Genomic DNA, 18,324 nt, shown 5'->3' on the forward strand with positions numbered 1-18,324 from the left:
TCCTTTTTTTTTTTTTTAAGTGCCCTCTATTGCCTTAATTTTCCATAGTGTTGAGTTTATTTTAAGAAAAAATCAGGGAGGTCAGAAAAAAAAAAAAGAAAAAAAGAAAGAAATAGAAAAAAAAAGAAAAAAAAAAGGAAAAAAAAAAGTGTAGCACCAAGGCCTTCCTTGTGCAGCCCAGAGGCTAAGCTTTCTTAAAGCATGCCAGTCTCTGCACATAGCCCATTCTTTCCTCTTTTTTTTTTTTTTTAAAGGTGACAAGGTGTTTTTTTTCCCCCATTCTACTGGAAAGCTAGATTTTATGTTTTATTTTGAACATTTTATAATAATTTTAAAAAGATGTACATAGGGCCAATTGATGTGCATAAAATAGTCTTCCCTCCTTGCCTCCCCTTGAAAAACAAGCATGAGTCTTCACTGACTTCACTAATGACTGAGCATTAGGCCAACATGGCTCCCCTGAAACTGGCAAGCTAACCATAAGGAGCAGATTTTTTAGGGAGCTGCTGCTAATTTCATGTGTCTTAAACTGTAACTGTTATCTGATTCAGCTAAAGTAAACAACGGTGCAAATGGACAGTAGGAAATAAGTTTATTTTCATTGGAGCAGGAATAAGATGAAGTATGTTTGTTCCTGAATAAAGCAAACATGGCTATTGACTGAGTACAGCTCACTTGGATGATTCAAATTAATCACCAGGTATTCAGGCCTTGATGTTCATATCTCAGTTACAGAAACACAGGCAGAAACTATTCTGAGAGCTTGTGTGCAATGCTACTTCATTACTTGCAAGTATGTATTCACAGCAGCTTTTCTACTTGAAAGAAAAATGCTCTAAAATAGCTCAAAAATGTGAATTTAAAGACACAAATAAAAGTTCAAATAAAAGTTGTTAATCCTATTTTGTTGTGGTTATTGTTTTCAAAAGGGCAAACAGGGACAAGAAATTAGGAGTCCAGGATATGGGACAGAGAAGGGAGAAGCAGCCAATGAGAGCAGGAAACTGAGCGAGGGGTTATTCAGACATAGAAGAATTTGTAACCCTGATGTATATTTTTCTTAGAGCTGAAATAAGATGCAGGACTCCTGAACCTCAGCATGCCTTTATTATCAGCATATATTAATGAAACTCACTAAGAAAAGGCACAGTTCATTATTTCCCTTTAAGGTCTATGTTCACATCTGTTTTAAACAGTAAAGATAAAAAGCACAGTTTCCTATTCAAGATCTGAAGCTGCAAAATAATTAGAAGACCCCCATAAATGTGCATACTTTCAAGAAGCTTATCAACAGTTACAGAATGAACCCTTCTTCTTCTTCTTCTTTTTTTTTTTTCCAACTGTAATTGCGTTTCTTCAAATATTTATTTATTTATGTAGGTTAAATATATAACCAAGTGCATTGTATAATAATGGTATGATACGTATGATACTGTTTACATATTCTTGTAGTTACTATGTGACTTGCAGTTCAAAATACTGCAGGTTTCAAAAAAGGCTACTACCTCTAATCCTCTATGAGCAGTCATTAACAAAACAAAACCAAAAACAAAAAAAGGATAATTTAATATTGAGGCTACATTTTTGTTTTCAAATATATAATCTACTTTTTTCCAATTTTATTTTTACATTCATAGACTATAAATAAAAAGGAACATTTGTTACTTTTACTTGTTTCTGCCAAAGGTACTATAGAGGGGGGTTGAGAAAGTTAGATCATAAGGGAAGGAAATAGCATGCAATCTCTTTTCTTAGGACAGAGAGATCCTTTGACAGAGTTTGACTTTGCAAGAATATAAGAGCTATTTTCATTCAAGAAATGATTGACTTATCCAATTCATGTTGCATGTATCGACTGGAAACAATTACCTTTTGAAAGAGGAAGGTTTCAATTTTAGAATGAGTGAGCACCATCTGTAATTTAGTGCCTTCAGGCTGCCTTAACTAAAAAGTTCAATAAGTTAAAGCCAGGAAAAGGGAAGAAAGAAAAAAAAAATAAAGGAACTTCAAATGTTTCCAGCAAAAATGAGTCTTTTAGTCTTTTGTTTGCCCACAGATGATCATCCTCGTGAGATGGTTGTAAGTAGTGCTTCTTTTTTTAACCATTTTCAGAGTTTGTTTGAAGTGTCAGTGCTACACCATTGTGAGGATGTAGTCCAGATGTCGTCATTTTGAAGTTCAGGACGATGATGGATTATCCTCAACCCTGTTTATAAACAGAGTGCAAATGTTGAACCAGTGTAAGAGCCCTGCTTGCCCTTCATATTAGAAATAAATAAATAAGGTTGTTTTTTTTTTTTCATTCAGAAGAGAGTTCTAGAAATTCCATTAAAAATCATTTTAAATCAGAAAAAAGCCACAAGCATTCATACAGAAACATTAGCTTTTTTGATCTTCATATGAAGCATTTCAGCAACAGTCAAATTGCAAAACACATCAGCTCTGTTATAAAAAATATCTCAAAATGGGTTCTTATCTGACTTTTATCCAAAGTAAAGCATATAAGCATATTGTTGGTCCGCAAAGCAGGTCTGGAGATATTGAAATGTCTTTCTGATAAGGTTTTCAATCACATTGTTTAGGACAGAATTGGAAATACTGTTTTCATGCACACATGTTTTTGAAGTATCTTAACACTTCTAATCACCTCCAAAGCCACCACACTTGAAGTTCAAAATGGTGATGGATTATCATCTCATAGGTTGACATAAAGACACGGATATTGCGTACCAATTACTGTCACAGGCAAGACAGACTCAAATTTATTAATCAAATATTTATCAATAGTCAGAAATAAAGACAAATTAAAACAGCACCTTCCCTCACCCTCACTGCTCTCTGCTGTGCAGTGTCCTCTCTTCTCCAGGCTGCCTCCGAGGTGCCACCATCTTGGCTGTGGGGCCCGGCTCTGCCTTGGAGTGGGGCCGTTGGAGCCGGCTGGGGCCGGCTGAGGCCGGCATGGGGCAGCCCCAACATCACCTTATACAATGCCCAGCAGTCATCATCCTCGCTGTACTACATTCTGCCAATAGGGAAAGATAATTAATATCTTCAGGCAAATGAGCTAAAGCTTTTATTGTATGAAAGCAGCCTTTGAATTCAACGGTATATTTAATCCTTTCATTAAGAGTATCTGAGAACAGACTATTGAATGAACACAGTCCTGATAACACCATTTAAAGCAGGGAACATTACAGGGAAAACACTATCAGAAAGTTTTCAAAGGCATTTTGAATTTTAAAAAGTGTTGAAAGTGTAGGGATGATCTGTTACATTATGTCTTTTTTCTATCTGCCAGCAAATGTGAAACAGTGACCTACACAGGCCACTACTAATGCTCTAAAGTGCACACATATGTGGCTGAGACTTTATTATTTAATGATATTTTTTAATAGTTTTTACTTCTTTCATCTAGATTTGCTCTTCGCCTGAGTTCAACAATAGTCAGACATAGACCATGTGTATAGTTTACTTGTGAGTCTATATGGGAAGCAGTCCACAAAGACAACCTGTTACAGAGTATGTAGCTATTCAAAATAATTTAATGGAATAAATGGTTCATTAAAAAGTTTCATAAGACTATTTCAAAGTTATTCACATTTACTTAACCACTCACAATTCTTTATAGCAAATGAATACCTTCAAATTAAAAAAAAAAAAAAAGTTCTGTCATACGTCTGATATATCTCATAGCATTCATTATCACAATTTTTAGGGCTACAATTCTTTGTCCTGAAATAGGCTAATTCAGAAATCTTTACTGTACTAGCAGGTATAGAAAAAGACCCCATTCAAAACTTTTGGTTGAATATGGCTTTTAAGCATGTCACTATGTAAGATGTGTATAACATAATTGTTAAATGCATTTTGCTGAAATGTGTTTCTGTAAGCAAGCAAGCAGCTAACAGTTTTACCAAATGTCACCCATCATGGACCAATGCAAAAAGTAAATTTTCTGCTTGAAGTCCAGTGCAGAGCAGCCTGTGGTCAGTATTACACAGTTGGCTCTTGTACTCATAATTCTCATGGGAAAACTGTTAGATAAATCCTACCTGTAAACCTCTGTAGTACTCTTCAAGCAACCTTATTATACCAGTGTACTTCCCTAATACTGCAGACTGCAGATCCAGCTCTGTGAGGTAGACGAGAAAGATCACAAGGTGTCAATGGAAGTATTTTTTATGGTAAGGTGACATCAGCTGTAGCTTCTGTAGTGGGGTTCAATGTTAAGTATAATAAAAACATTTTCAAATGCCTGACTGCATTGCAACTTACTTATACCATGACCAAGCATTCTGAAATTTAAAAATAAAATAAGGGATGTTACAGGTTTTCCCAAATGAAATAGCCAGGAAAAAAAAATAAAAGTGTGGGACAGAATGTTATACTGATACATAACATTTTTAGTGCACGGTGAATAATCCAAGAATACTAAGAAAATAACTCTAGCAGTAATACTGGATGTGTCTCACATGTCTATTAAATCTTTTGAAGCAGTCATCTAGTACAGGCTTGAACAGGTGAAGGCAGACCTGAATTGTCACGCAGTCTCCACCATGGCCTTTCATTAAAAGCTTTGAGAGAATCATCTACCATAAGCATATAATTAGTTTGGGGAATCTGTGGCCTTCACAACATGCTGTAGCAAACAGTGTTAAAGATTCAAAGGTTTAGATTTGTAGAGGATGGGTCCATCAGTAGCTAGTGAGTATTTTGCTAAATGCAATTTCTGATGCATAAAGGTCTTACACTATTAGCTGTTTAACATGGAGCTGTTTAACAATTCCAGACATGAAATACTCTCTGTGCACCTGGTTTACACATACACTTTCTTAGGCATTTGGTAGTAACCAGTGCTGAAGATATGACACTGAACTAGACAGACCTTTAGTCTGGCCCAGGACTGAGCTCTTATGTAAGCTTCAATTTTTGTCTACACAATTTCCTTTTCTCCACCCTCTTCTCCTCTGCATTATTAGTTCATATCCTTTTGTAATTCCATTTGTTTTTGAGTTATGTAAAATGTTTTCACCACTCACTGCTATTAGTTATCACTTGAGTGCACAATTCTGTTCCAGGCCACAAACTCTTCAGAGAAAACAGACTCTCCAAGAGCAATGCTATTTCCTTGATGTCACTGCACTGGAGAGGGGAAAATGGCCAAGATATCCTTTGAAGCTATCCTGTACAATCAGGATGCTTTACTTCCAGTTGTTTTGTTTCTGTTTGTTCTGTGAAACTAATGTACAAGAACATAAGCAAGTCTGAAGTCCTCAATATCTTCTTTTAAAGTACACCACACTTATTCAAATCAGCCAATTTTTATTTTATTTTTATTTTTTTGTAGGTACTGGACTTGTTGTTGCTGTTAGGAATCTTGCTATTCTTAAGAACTCATATTTTAATAGGGATTAGATAATCAAAACACAAAAGGAACTTATAGTAGGAATAAGGATATGAATAACCCTCTCTCTGTCTCTTAAAGTCAGTGGATTAATTGTATGCCTCCTAATTTACTCAGGTTCCAGTTCACAGTAAGAACAGTAAAGCGCAACTAAATTGCAAAGATATTAAATTGATATCAAAAATGTGATGTCCATGTTTTTCTTTTTGGAGAATTAATTTGACAAGATCAGCTTTAACACAGACACTTTAAAAATATGCCACCAAAAAAACTCCTCACACAAATTAATCTAGGGATATTATTCAGGAGCAGAAAATACCTGTTAGACCCTTCTTTTACCTGTGATTGTTACTTAAGCTCAATTTGTCAATCAGCATATTCCAAAAGAATTTTAAGCTATATTTTTAAATCTAAGAAAAAAAAAAATACTTTTTGTGATTTTAAAATTATTTGATCTGCCTTATAACTTTTAATTGTAGTTCATGGTTTATGAACTTACAACAAAAGAGCATAAGTACATTGGAAGACAAGCTGTCATTCAGCCAGTTTTTCCTTCTGCTTAAGATGTGGTCAGTTTCAGCTTTCTATATCACTTGCTAAAATACACCCTACCAGTTTACCTTGTGAAATTGATCTTTCCTTTTTCTGAGAGATGGATTAGAGAGATTAAGGTTATGGTTTCATTAAACTTTCTGCTGATTAAATGTTTATGGAAGAAGAGAAAAATAGAAACCATAAAATAGAAACCCTTGTTCCCATTTTGACCTCTGTCACAGATTAATCAGGATGAGCCTCATTATCCCTACAGTTAGGGGGTAGCCTGATTTACCACTCTATAAAAACAAAAAGTTGAATAATCAGTCATGCACATATTTTGAGAAACTTAGTTGTCACTAACAATAGTATTCCACCTTCCTGAAATGAACATCACTTTCTACCTTAGTTTCCTTGGACCTATTCTCTTGGTCTACAATATTCACAGCTATTAAGATAAAAAATAGTTTTACAATAAAAGAACAGAGGAAACAGTAACTTTTCTCTACCACAAAATGTGAAGCTATGAAGAGGACTATGGAAGAGATCTACAGCCAGTCCTCTGCTCAATATGCTTCACCTGAAGATAATTTTTTGAGTAGGTTACATATAACAATGTCACAGGCCACCAGTGACCAGACACAAAGAGGAATTCAAAACTAGATATTACCTTTTACCTTGATATATCTCTTTTCCCCTCAGTCTCACTCTCATACTAACTCTTAGCAGATTCAATTATAGCTTCCTTCATTTTAAAAAGTCATTACCATTAGCCTCTCAGCTTCACAAGGCAACAGCGCAGAAGGAACCTAAGCACACTCTCCTTTCTGACCAGCAATTTTGAAAGCTTTTTTCTACCACTGTGGAAAGCTTCCTCACACCTTGTCTTTGTATGTTAGGCCATCCACCCTGTCATAAAACCTTTTTTTTTTTTTTTTCCCCTAAGTTGTTATCTCTTTCCCATTTTGACTGAAGTTCACCACTGGGTTTCTTTTGTTTTGTTTTGGGTTGGAGAGTTGGGAGGAAATGGAAGTTGAGGTGCTGAGAGAGATGGTTGCACTGAGCCCTTAGCAAATGACTAAACTCACCTAATCACATGAGGAAGAATCAGCTGACCTCCAAACCTCAGCGAAAATTGGTTCATCCAGGAACAGTAATTAAAGTGCATTTGATACAACTGCCTAAAACAGCTGTGCAATTATACCATTTTTTCTAAAATGCAAATCTTACTTAAAGTCACTACATATGCCCAAATTATGGGGTTTTTGTTGTCGTTGTCATCTCATTTTGTAGAGCTGATGACTTTTCCTCAGTCATCTAGGGAAACTAGAGGATTTCACTTAAAATTCCTTTGTAACCTTCCCTGTTGTTTTGTATTAATTCATATCTCAATTTAATCTAATTTTCCCTGTCTTCCCCCTTCCTATTCAGTATTCTTATAGGCACTGCACCTTGAAACTAGTTTATATCCAGAACACAACCTATAAATCTATTCTACAGGCACAATCCCATACTCCCTATGATACAAAATAAATACCTAGTTTCTGGAGAGAGGTGAGCTATCTCTGATGGACTCAGCACTTCACAGGGGTAAGTTCCACACAGGTTTTCTTTCTGTTTCTGTGCCATTTCTTTCCATTCTGTAGCATCTAATGCCCCTCTTGCAATGGTAAAGGGCTTGGGAAACCAACACGTTTTCCGAATTCAGTACTAGTGTTAAGCACTTCAGGGTTCATTTCTGCAATGTCAGATGCCACTAAGTATATCTTTACATCTGCCATTTACTGTCTTGTTGAAACCCCTATATGAAAAAAAAAATCTATTGAACTGATTTTATTTTGGCAAAATATGATGATGGATTGATATGAAATATCACATAAGAGGTAGATAATTGTTATCTCAGGTGTAGAGCCACAATTAGATATTAACAGAGAGGTCACAGTGTAGGTAAAAAATATAAATAAATATGTATTAGCTAAAAAAAATGTTAAGGAGAGTGTACGTGCTTTTCTTTTCTCAATCTTCTTAGATTTATTGGCAAGCCTATTGTAAAGGGAGTTTATTTTGTTATAATCAGTAGTGAAATTAATGCTATCAAGCATCATTTTAGGTACTTAGCATCATTTGCTATGTAAGTAATGATTTGGAGTCCATTAGAATGATCTGAATAGTTGGAAGATATAAACAGAACAAGACAATGCCACTTCACCTTTAAAAGGTTTTAATTAACTTTCTACAGCATAATATAATAGGTAAAGTGGAAATGAAAGTTAATGGAAATATCTTTTCTCTTGAAACTTTGTAGTGATCTTACCTCTTGCTCATTACAAAAGATGATTATTGGGTTTAAAGTAATATTTCAAAGAAATGGGTATGGGAATTGTGTTTGTGTGAAGAAGTGGAACGACAAGGCAGGTATGTGAGGCTAAAATACTTGTCTGAACATGTTCAGATCACAGTGGTTTAACAGTTCTTTTCCAGAATTTGAAATGCATGTAAACATAGGGCAAAACAGGAACTGATGAATATGTTATTAAGTCTATGCATTGTACTTACCTGAGTCTATATGCATGTTGCATTCCTCCTTGGCTGTAAAAGTTGTAATAAGACAGAATATTGTACAAATATTTGAATCTCTGCACTGTCTTCTCCCACCTTTTCCTCATATACAAAGGTGACCAAGGTCTCACATTGTCAGGGGAGTATAAATTTTTATGCATAAAGACAGAAAATAATTAAATCCGGTCTGAGCAGAATTAGGTTTCATTGCTACTTGCTAGTCACAGACAGTATGGATAGCATGCAAAAAGGGTTCCAAAGATGGATAATGTGTAGACACATGCTTATATATTGTATATAATATTGTACATGTTGTACATATTGTATGTCTATTGTACATGTATATATATATTAAGATCTGGAATTCATTGACTTTTACCTCAAAAATATCTTCACATTAGTAAAAGCTTTCTATTCTAAATTCTTGCAGAGAAGGAATGCTTTAAAGCATGGCTCTGACTCACAGTCTCCTAAGACAGAGCTGCTGATAGCATAAGGTATCATTGCCTCCTCAAGACTTAGCAGGCCTGTCAAGATCCAGACAGGGATGTGATGAGTTCTGCCGCGCCAGGTCTGGTTGTATTGGCACAGAACACTGTCCTGACCATTTGTGTCCAGCCAGGCAAGGCCAGGTTTTCTTTGGGTTCATGCTGTATGTTCACCTGGAAAACAGCTCTAATCCAACCTGTTCAAATCACATGTGGGATTCCACCATCTACATTTTACCTCCTATCTGACACTTTTACATCCTCATGTGTCAGTGCGAACCCATCCTCATCCGTGGTGTAAATGAAGCATTCTCCAGCAGAGTAGCTTAGAGGGTAGAAGGGCCTTAAATAAACACAAGAAGAATCTGTCTGGAGTAACTGAACTATGCAGTTACAGAAGCACTCAGGACATTTTCTCCATCTCAGCAGTTGCCTTCCTAAAACTGAGTTAGGAGAAGCTCTGATTCTATAAGGAGTTTTTACATGATCAACTTAGTGTTATCAAATGTATAAATTTATACAAAACAAAGAATGCTGCAATAGCCCTATTGATCATAGTTTGGTCTGATGCTAATTTGACTGAAGCAGCATGAATGTGATGTATGTGCATACCTCTTGCAGAGAAGCTGTGTCTCTAGGATCAACTCTCACCTGGCACAAGAGCAGAGTAGGGAAGATTATTTGAACTGTGGTCTTGCCTCATCCACAAACTTGATATGTTAACAGGAATTATCTTGTTAGAGGAGCAGGACAAAATCATAAATCTTGCCTTGGAGAACAAACTACATGCCTGAGGAAGACTTTGTGACCTATCGTTCTGCCCTTAGGGATCCCATGTTTGGTCAAAACATCTACTCTGAACAGATGCCTGCATGTTATATTATTTTTCCCCACCCTGTTTCTTGAACCTTTTGATAGACTTTTTTTTTTTTTTTAACAAAAGATTTTAGGGTGGAAAGGATGAGGGAGGGTATAATTTTTTTTTTAAATTTGTAAAATCAGAGCAGCTTTAATTTCAATGCATTTGACAAAGAAGCTACGTTCCAGTAAATATAATACACAACTTGAGAAAGTCAGTGTTTTTTTTCCCCAGGTGTAATGAGCCTTTTTTTTTTTTTTTTTTCCTTTCCCCACAGTTTATGTGAATTAACATAATACACACTTCTGGAGCTGCTAATCCATGTTTGATTGGTGGGTCTGAACAAGTATATTGCTGTGGAATTCAAGTGTCCGATGTTTATGAGCGAACTACATATATCTTTTTAAGCTGTAACTTCTCACAAGAATTCTTACATATTGGTGTGCAATAAATACGTTTCTGCACTGAATTTCCTATTCCCCACCTTTAATCCATTAAAGGCCAGTGGCAGTCATTACGTATGCACATCAGATACTGTAGTGAATAAAATTTAAATCTCCTAAATGCTTTCCTCTTCTGTCTTAAATTTGAATGACAAATAATCACTGCACACTCAAGCAGTTAGACTGCATGGTAAGTCTGGAAATTATAGAAAAAAATATGACTTAGCTTTCTTCTGCTGCTTTTGCTTTTTATGATCAGATTATTCTAAGTTGTCAAGCTGCTATGTTAACATATGGCAGATGTTTTTAACACATTTTTCTGTAAAGTAATCGCCTCCCAAATTACAATACTTCTACATGGTTATAAAGAAGTTTCTGCTTAAGTTTCTGAACCTTGATAAAAGTTGTGCTTTTATTCACATTAACAAACTCTCTCAGTTCAGTACCTACCATTCACCTAATATTTCCTACCACAGAAAAGATGAAACTACAGTTCTATCATCATCCATTAACCAAGCTTTCTCATTTGTAATTCTTTATAATATTGTTGAAAAAGAAAATATTACCCTTTGCCAGTGAACTCCCAAAGATTATTCTGCTATAAACAATATTTAAAAATTGGAAAATTCCCACTTCTTTTTTATTATTTATTTATTTATATTTTTTAGTATGAGAATTCATAAAGTATGGCTGAGTAAGCTCTAGTTTCCCAGTTAAGCTCCAGTCTTGCACCACCTCATTTACTTCTACACAGGCCAAGTGATGTCAGTGGGAAACAGACCAAACACAAGTTGGTCTTTATAAATTCTAATCTGGGATTGAAGCTGCTATTTTACTTATAGTTTTAAAAATTTGCATATACTATTTTTCCACTCCAGTGTAAGTAAGATCTCAATCACAATGCATAAAACAAACTTGAAGCTTGAAATGTAGAACCTTCCATGTGCTATAGACCTGTTGAGACTGACAAAAGAATATGTCAACTATTAATTTCCACCTCTAATTCTACCCTTCCTTCTGCCCCAATTTCGTTTTATTATGTATTTTAATGGAGTATTTAATTTTGAAATTTGGAGACTCTGTTGGTTAAATATATTTCTGTTGGCTTATTCCAATATGTGTTTCATTGTAAATGCTGACATTATATTATAATAAAGTATGAGAAACAAAAAATACTGTAAAAAAATTATTGATATTTACATTACTTCTAATTCTTTAGAATTTGCTGTCTTCTTGACTAGTCAAATAGTGCATGGATGCTTCTTTCTCTTCCATAACTGGACATGGTCAGTCCACATTCTGACAATAATACTTTAAAGAGGATTAAGAAAACTCAACCTGTTTTAAAAAGTTTTGCTCTGACATGCATAGTGTATTTGTTCCATACACTCACAGCCATAACTGGCCAAAGCAGTCAAAGAATCTCTTTAATAGATCTTTTATGATCTACCTATATGAATTTTAATGGAAGGTTTGTTCATTTGTTTGTTTTTAAGAATAATCATGCATAAGAACTCATACTTAATTTATATTATAATGTATATATATTTCTATAGAAATACAACATTGTTGATATTAATAGAGGCTTCTATATCTGTAATTTTAACTGTAAGGGTCTCAATCCTAGCACTAGTAAGGGGCTCTGTGTGGAAGTAGAAGACAAAATGTTTTCATTCTTTTCTCCCAGTGAACAAGAATTTAAAAAAAAATAGGTAAAGTACAATAAATATGTTATTTGTTATCTAAGTATTATCAGATGCTTATGCATAATGAGTACAAATTCATCTTTATTTAGTAGACTTACCTATGGCATTTATCCACTGCTGAGAGTCTGACTATGGTACTGCTGCACTCTTCTATCATGGAACTCAATTAAATCCAAAATCCATAAAAGAAGACATTCTCAAGTTTCATTTTATATCAACTTATCATTACAGAATTTGCTTAAACAAAGCAAGCTGAAGTTCTGAGTTCTGCTCAACTACAAGATACCTGGTTAGCCCAATGAGAAAGGATTGGAAGAAGAGACCTGACCACTGGCAATGTGTACAGTTAGCTATTACATCACGTTGTCACGCTTACAGAGCAGCTGAGAGTAAGATAAAAGCTGCTGGTAAAATGGATGAGGTGAACTAAATGTCCATAGAAGGCAGATATAATCCTTCACCTCTGTGACTGTGATAGACCTAATATGGGCCATAAATCATGTGTATGAGATGCATTCATAAGGGAAATCCTTTGTTGATGAATCTAATAGATGGATTAATTAGCAGCAAGTGAACTGGTGAGGTGAATGAAATGCCTCTAAAAAAAAAGTTACAAATCAGTGATAGAGTAACCCTTTGAACTGCTGTTCTTCTCCATATAATAAAGAACAGCTGCTCCTGCCAAGGATCAAAAAGTAGTTTGCTGTCATATTAAACAATGTCAAGACATAGTTGCAGTTCAGAGTAAGATGAATGGCAGGTGTTGAAAAGGTAGAGATTTGCCATAAACAATGGGTTTTAATAGCATTCTTTGTTCAAAGGTGAAGTAAAGAGGAAGAGTTAAATGTTGACAGAAAGCAGAGAACAGTCTCCTAAAGTTTATTCTGTGTGGTATCTCTCAGAGTCTCATCAGAAATTATGAGTAAGTAAGGCTCCTTATACACATGTAACATTGAAAAACTTGCAGACATAAAGGTTCTACCTATACACATACCACCAGAGGATATAAACACAATTACTTAATGGATTCTGTGTCCTCCACATGCTGCTGCTGTAGAGAAATACAGACTGGAAATTGAGACTGGAACTAAGTAGATTAAGTGATTCTCATGTGATAGATGACATCTGTGCATATGGCAAGAACTAATGTTTTCAGGAGCCAGTTTCAGAGTAGGAACAAGTACACTTTTGATCTCATATTATCTTCTGCGGATAGTTGCCCCAGAACGGTGTCCTAGATGAGGCAGTGGACTGACAGTGGACAACAGAAGGAGTGTGACACAACATAAGGTCCATGCCATTGGTTTACATCTCAGCATCGTGGGCAGCTTCACTCATTTGCACCTCACTGACAACCCACGTTGCATGCATGCCATGGCTCCATCGGAGGTGTTGGTATAAGCATCCATTCCCAGCACCATCCCTCAGCTTCTGACACGCATCTGACATGAAGAGAGACCAATTGCCCCCTGCTGGTTGGTGTTGATGTATTTGAGGACAAGTATATGACTTCCACCTCAGGGTCATTTCATCCTATGAGATGTTGTAGTGGTTTTACTTGGGTAGGCAGCCAAGCTCCACCATAGCCACTCTCTCACTCCCGCTCCTCAAAGGGAAAGGGGGAGAAAATACAATGCAAAGGGCTCAAGGTTTGAGATAAGGATGGGGAGATCGCATAACAATTATTGTGACGGGCAAAACAGACTCAGAGTAGAAAGATTAGTAGCCTATTACTAACAAGCTAGAGAAGTGAAAAACAAAGGAAAGAACAAAAACATCTCCCCATCCACCTTCTTCCACCTTCCCCTCCTGAGCAGCGCAAGGGAATAGGGAATGGGGGTTGTGGTCAGTCTGTAGCATTTTGTCTCTGCCACTCCTTCTTAGTCAGTATTTTTTAAGAACAAAAAATATGAACTAAAAAATTTCCTACTTGATAACATCCCACAAAAACTAATTGTATTGTTCAGCTAAATAAAAATAAAAATACTTAGATTGGTGGTCCAACATTCTCTCTCTCTACAATAAGTGAAAAGATAAGTTTCATAAGGATCGTATATAGAGCTCATTTATACTGTGAAGAGTCTTCAGGAATTCATCTGATTTGCACCACCATTGTCAATCCTACAATTTGAACCTAACATTTTAAACCATGTGTTAAGAATCCTTGGATCAGCATTGTTGCCATAGGCTGGTCTTAATAGTCATATATAGTAGTACACATCCAGTATAAGATGTTAGCTTATTAGTTAAATCTTTCAACTTCAGTTCAAGTTATTTCATTAAAAAAAAAAAAAAAAGGAGAAAAAAATAACAGCAGTGGCAGGATTTTACTGTAGCTAACACAAATAACAGCAGTTTTCCTTCGAAGGAAAAAAATATTGGAGCTTTGCCTTAAGAAAGACAGTTGTACCCCCTATAGACACTACAGCTGCATTACTAGGAAATTGCTCATGGGAGGCTGGAACAGCATGGAAATCAGTATTAATTCTTTTGATGAATGTAAGCCTGATCACAAAAGATATCTGAAGTTCAACCCTCCCCTAAAAAAGCAAAAAATCCAAGAACCAAAGTTTTCCACATCACTTCATCCATATGTTTGTGAGTATATATATATGTGCACACACATATTTCCCTTATTTTCTGTGAATACAAACAAAGTTTAAAAGATAAAATGACTTGTCTGCATTCATGTCATGAGTCACTATCAGAAAGAGGATTATTACATGAGATGTCCACACTTCTGGGCTTCTACACTGAATGCTGGTGGGACTTCGGTGTGTCACCTTAGAACAAATTCAATCTGTCTCCAGTGACTTTCTTGAAGTTCTGTGGGTTGTACAAATACAGATGACAAGAATCAGTATCCTGTATTCGCCCATCTACCTGCATGTTTATATTCTGTATTTTCACTTTTAAAAGTCAGGGGTTTCTGGAAACTGCCAGCACTTAACAGGAACATTTTGATAAAGAGCTGTATGTTATTACTTTAAATCAGTGCAATAAATAAAGACTTTATTGATAACTACTCAGCAGGAAATTAAAAAAAAAAAGTATATAAGAATGTCTTCTAAATAAAGGAAAATATACATTTTAAATATAAATGAATAGGAAACATACTGACCAAGTTTTGATGTCTAAGCTGATGCCTTCTTATGTGTAATAGCTATATCCTTCATGATTTGGGGAGATTAGCTTTGGAGAAAGTTTTCAGTATGCCTAAAGAGTGGCACTCTCTGAGCTGGGAAATTGTATGTCTGTTGTATTTTCCAGGCTAAATATTTTTTCAAAACTAGAGGAAAATCTACTGTAGCCTCTCTTTTCAAAATGCAGTGTTCATAAGTAAACTCTATCCAGTTTAGTTTCTCTCTCTCTTAAAAGTACGCAAATTCTGCCATCTTTACTTAGGATAAAGTGCAGCTTACTTCATTAATAGTGCCAGTTAGTTTCCATAGAGTCAAATACAATACGAGTAAGACAGATTATATTGCCTGTCCTCAGCTGCACTTTCTTCTTCAACATTTTTTCCTCTTTTTAAATGCAAGGTGTGAATGCAAAACAATTGCTGAATGGGCTATTTTGTATCCTAACAAAATATAACTAGTGACAGTTGAGTTTTATGGTATAAAAGGAAAATAAATAAAAGAAGCATGCAATACTTGGAATGGAAGGGACTATAGAGAGACAGAGAAAGGAAATTACCCTTTTGGGATCTACCAAGTGGACTGTTTCACTATAAGTATTTCATAATATTACTGGGGAGAAAGAAAATTTCATTCTTCCAGACGTTTCACTGGCATCTTATCTTTCCAGTGAAATTTTAATAACAAATGTAGTTCCTTCTATATGCTCCAGACAATTCCAAGGACACCTCATTTTTATTTTGTATGCAAGTGTGCTTTAATGAGATTTTAAATATAACTAGTAGTTACATTTAAAAATATATGGGAAACAGAGAGGAAGAACAGTTCAGATTGTATATTTAAATTATTGTCTCATCATCAACTTTGATGCAATGACAACAATTTACATCAGCTGATATTTGCATCTGTGTTATTTATTATTCCATTCTATGTGGTTGGGAAAAGGGAATACTTCCCAATTGACTGATTTTTTTTAGTAGCCTCCCTTGTATATATTTTTTTCTAGGTTTCCAAAAATCTTCAGATTTAGCTGCCAAAAATTGAAGCCAAGCTGAAATTATAATCAGCCACTGTTCCAAGTCTAGCTCCATTTCAATGTCGCCTTAAGAAAAGATAAATAAAACAACTAAAAACAGAGCTGAGATGACTAAGATGAAGGATTAAGAGCAAGACTGCCAACCATGGATACCAACCGTAAGAATATTTAGACATAAATTAGAGACTTCTCTCACTTCTACCTGGTTAAAAAGTAGTCAGTATTTTCTGAAATGCTCATTTGATGCTGTGATGAAACAGTTATATAAACATTGATGATAACTGAGCAGTTAGAAGTGCAAAAATGTTACCAATACAATAACATTTCTGAAATATTTTTGAAGTTTATTCTACAGTCATACTGGTTACAGGATCTTACTTTTGTCACTGCCACATATGACACTCCTACCTTCCATTCCATCTCAAGTTCCACTGTGTCATTTATACAGGTGGTAGTTAGTCATAACAAATAATTGATCATGAAGATATTTTTACTCCCAATATATATTTTTTTCTAATTTTCCTTATGCACAATGGAGCTAAGTTAAAACAAACTAAACAACCTCCATTAACATTATATATGCTGAAGACTAGTCAGTGTTCATAAAGAAACACTCAAGTTCAAACATGGATGCCTGTTTTCAAATGTGTTGTTAGTATTTTGTCATTTAGAGATCTTCTTGCCTCCAAACAGCAAGAGTCAAGTGTCTGCTGGATTTGTTAATAAATATATTGAATACTAACAAGGGAAAAACCCATTAGCCAGGATAAATTTGTAAATTTAATCTACGACATAAAAAATATTCCTGTATTAACCCAATATTCCATGTCCCATAAGGATGAACAGTTCAGTCATGTAACCAATAAAAACTGTGTTGTGAGAAACTTCAAGAAAATTTGTAATTGATGTCTCACCATCTCATCCAGGAAAGGGACATGGGTTAGATGACTGTAATCGATGAGTATATTAAATAAAACAATTCCTTGATAATATGTACTTACTAGAGTAGACGGGTTTCATTTCAGGACTGAGAGTTTCCTTTCAAGAAAAGATATCTATAGCATTTTGCATAGCCAGACCACCATGTATTCACTTACTACTTCATACCAGCTATAAATTAGTTTCCTAATAGACACATTTCATAATCATTTTGAAGAATTTTGCTGAAAATTGCAAAGACATTACTCTCTGTTCTGAACCTTTTATAGTTCTCCTATGAAGTAGGAGAGTCAAAGCAAAATAAAGAAGCATTATAAGATATAAACATATCAGTAAAATGATCTCTCCTTTTTTAATACAGATTTCCTTCTGAGAATTCAGTACCTGTTTCTGGTTCTAAGCCAAATTTCTGTCATCGGGAATGCTATTGAGAAAAGCTGCTGAAGGCAAGAGAGATATTAAATATCTAGAGCTTTGATTATATGGACATTTCCACTTGAGATGGTTCAAAATATTTGTAGCCATGGGGTGGAATGCTGTTATAGATTAAAAGCTGATTAAGTCATATGAAAAACAGAGTACAAATAAGTATCCAGTTTTCAGAATGGAAGGAGTTTAGAATGGAAGTGTTCCAAGCTTAAGTACAGGAACAAATGTCATTTGGTATGCTAACATGGGTTGAGAAAAAAAATAAATAAAAAAATACATGAACAACATCATGAAAATACTTACTAATAAAACCACACAGATTAGCTTAAAGAGGAGTCTAAGAAATGGCAATAAATACTACTAACTGGGTGATACGGTGAACCTTGTGAAAAGTTTAAACTTTTTAAATATTAATGAAATGCATTTAATGTTTCAGTTAGAAAATAGTCTAAAACACCAGGGGGGACCAAAGTAAAACAACCAGCTTTCTCCATAAGAACTGGGAGTAAAAGCAAGATACTAATTTTTGTGTGAAAAATAAAAATAAAGAAGGAAATTATCAAATGCTCTACTGATATTTGTTGTCTTTTGTTTGTTTGTTTGCTTGTTTCTCTTTTTCCTTAAAATAATTTGTCTTGAACACCTCCAGTGTGCACAATAGGAATAAAAAGCAATCAGGTGGGATCATCGTGGGGGGGTTTTGAATACTCTCTCTGTCTAAATGCATTGCGGGTGGTTGGATCATGTATATGTTTAGGGGTGGAGCAAAATATTCTCTTCTCTGCAA

The 18,324-nt window shown here is 35.1% G+C and overlaps 1 long non-coding RNA gene across 1 annotated transcript; it reads right to left on the reverse strand.

Moving 5' to 3' along the window:
- Nucleotides 1–447: 447 nt before the first annotated feature.
- On the reverse strand, nucleotides 448–8,039 carry LOC125180361 (uncharacterized). Its single transcript, XR_007158835.2, has 4 exons — nucleotides 7,027–8,039; nucleotides 4,053–4,132; nucleotides 2,827–3,022; nucleotides 448–2,206 (listed from the first exon to the last, which is right to left on the reverse strand). It is a non-coding gene; the product is annotated as an uncharacterized lncRNA (long non-coding RNA).
- Between the last annotated feature and the right edge of the window lie 10,285 nt (nucleotides 8,040–18,324).

Source organism: Anser cygnoides, chromosome 1 (assembly GCF_040182565.1).
Source record: "Anser cygnoides isolate HZ-2024a breed goose chromosome 1, Taihu_goose_T2T_genome, whole genome shotgun sequence".
NCBI classification, from domain to species: domain Eukaryota; kingdom Metazoa; phylum Chordata; class Aves; order Anseriformes; family Anatidae; genus Anser; species Anser cygnoides.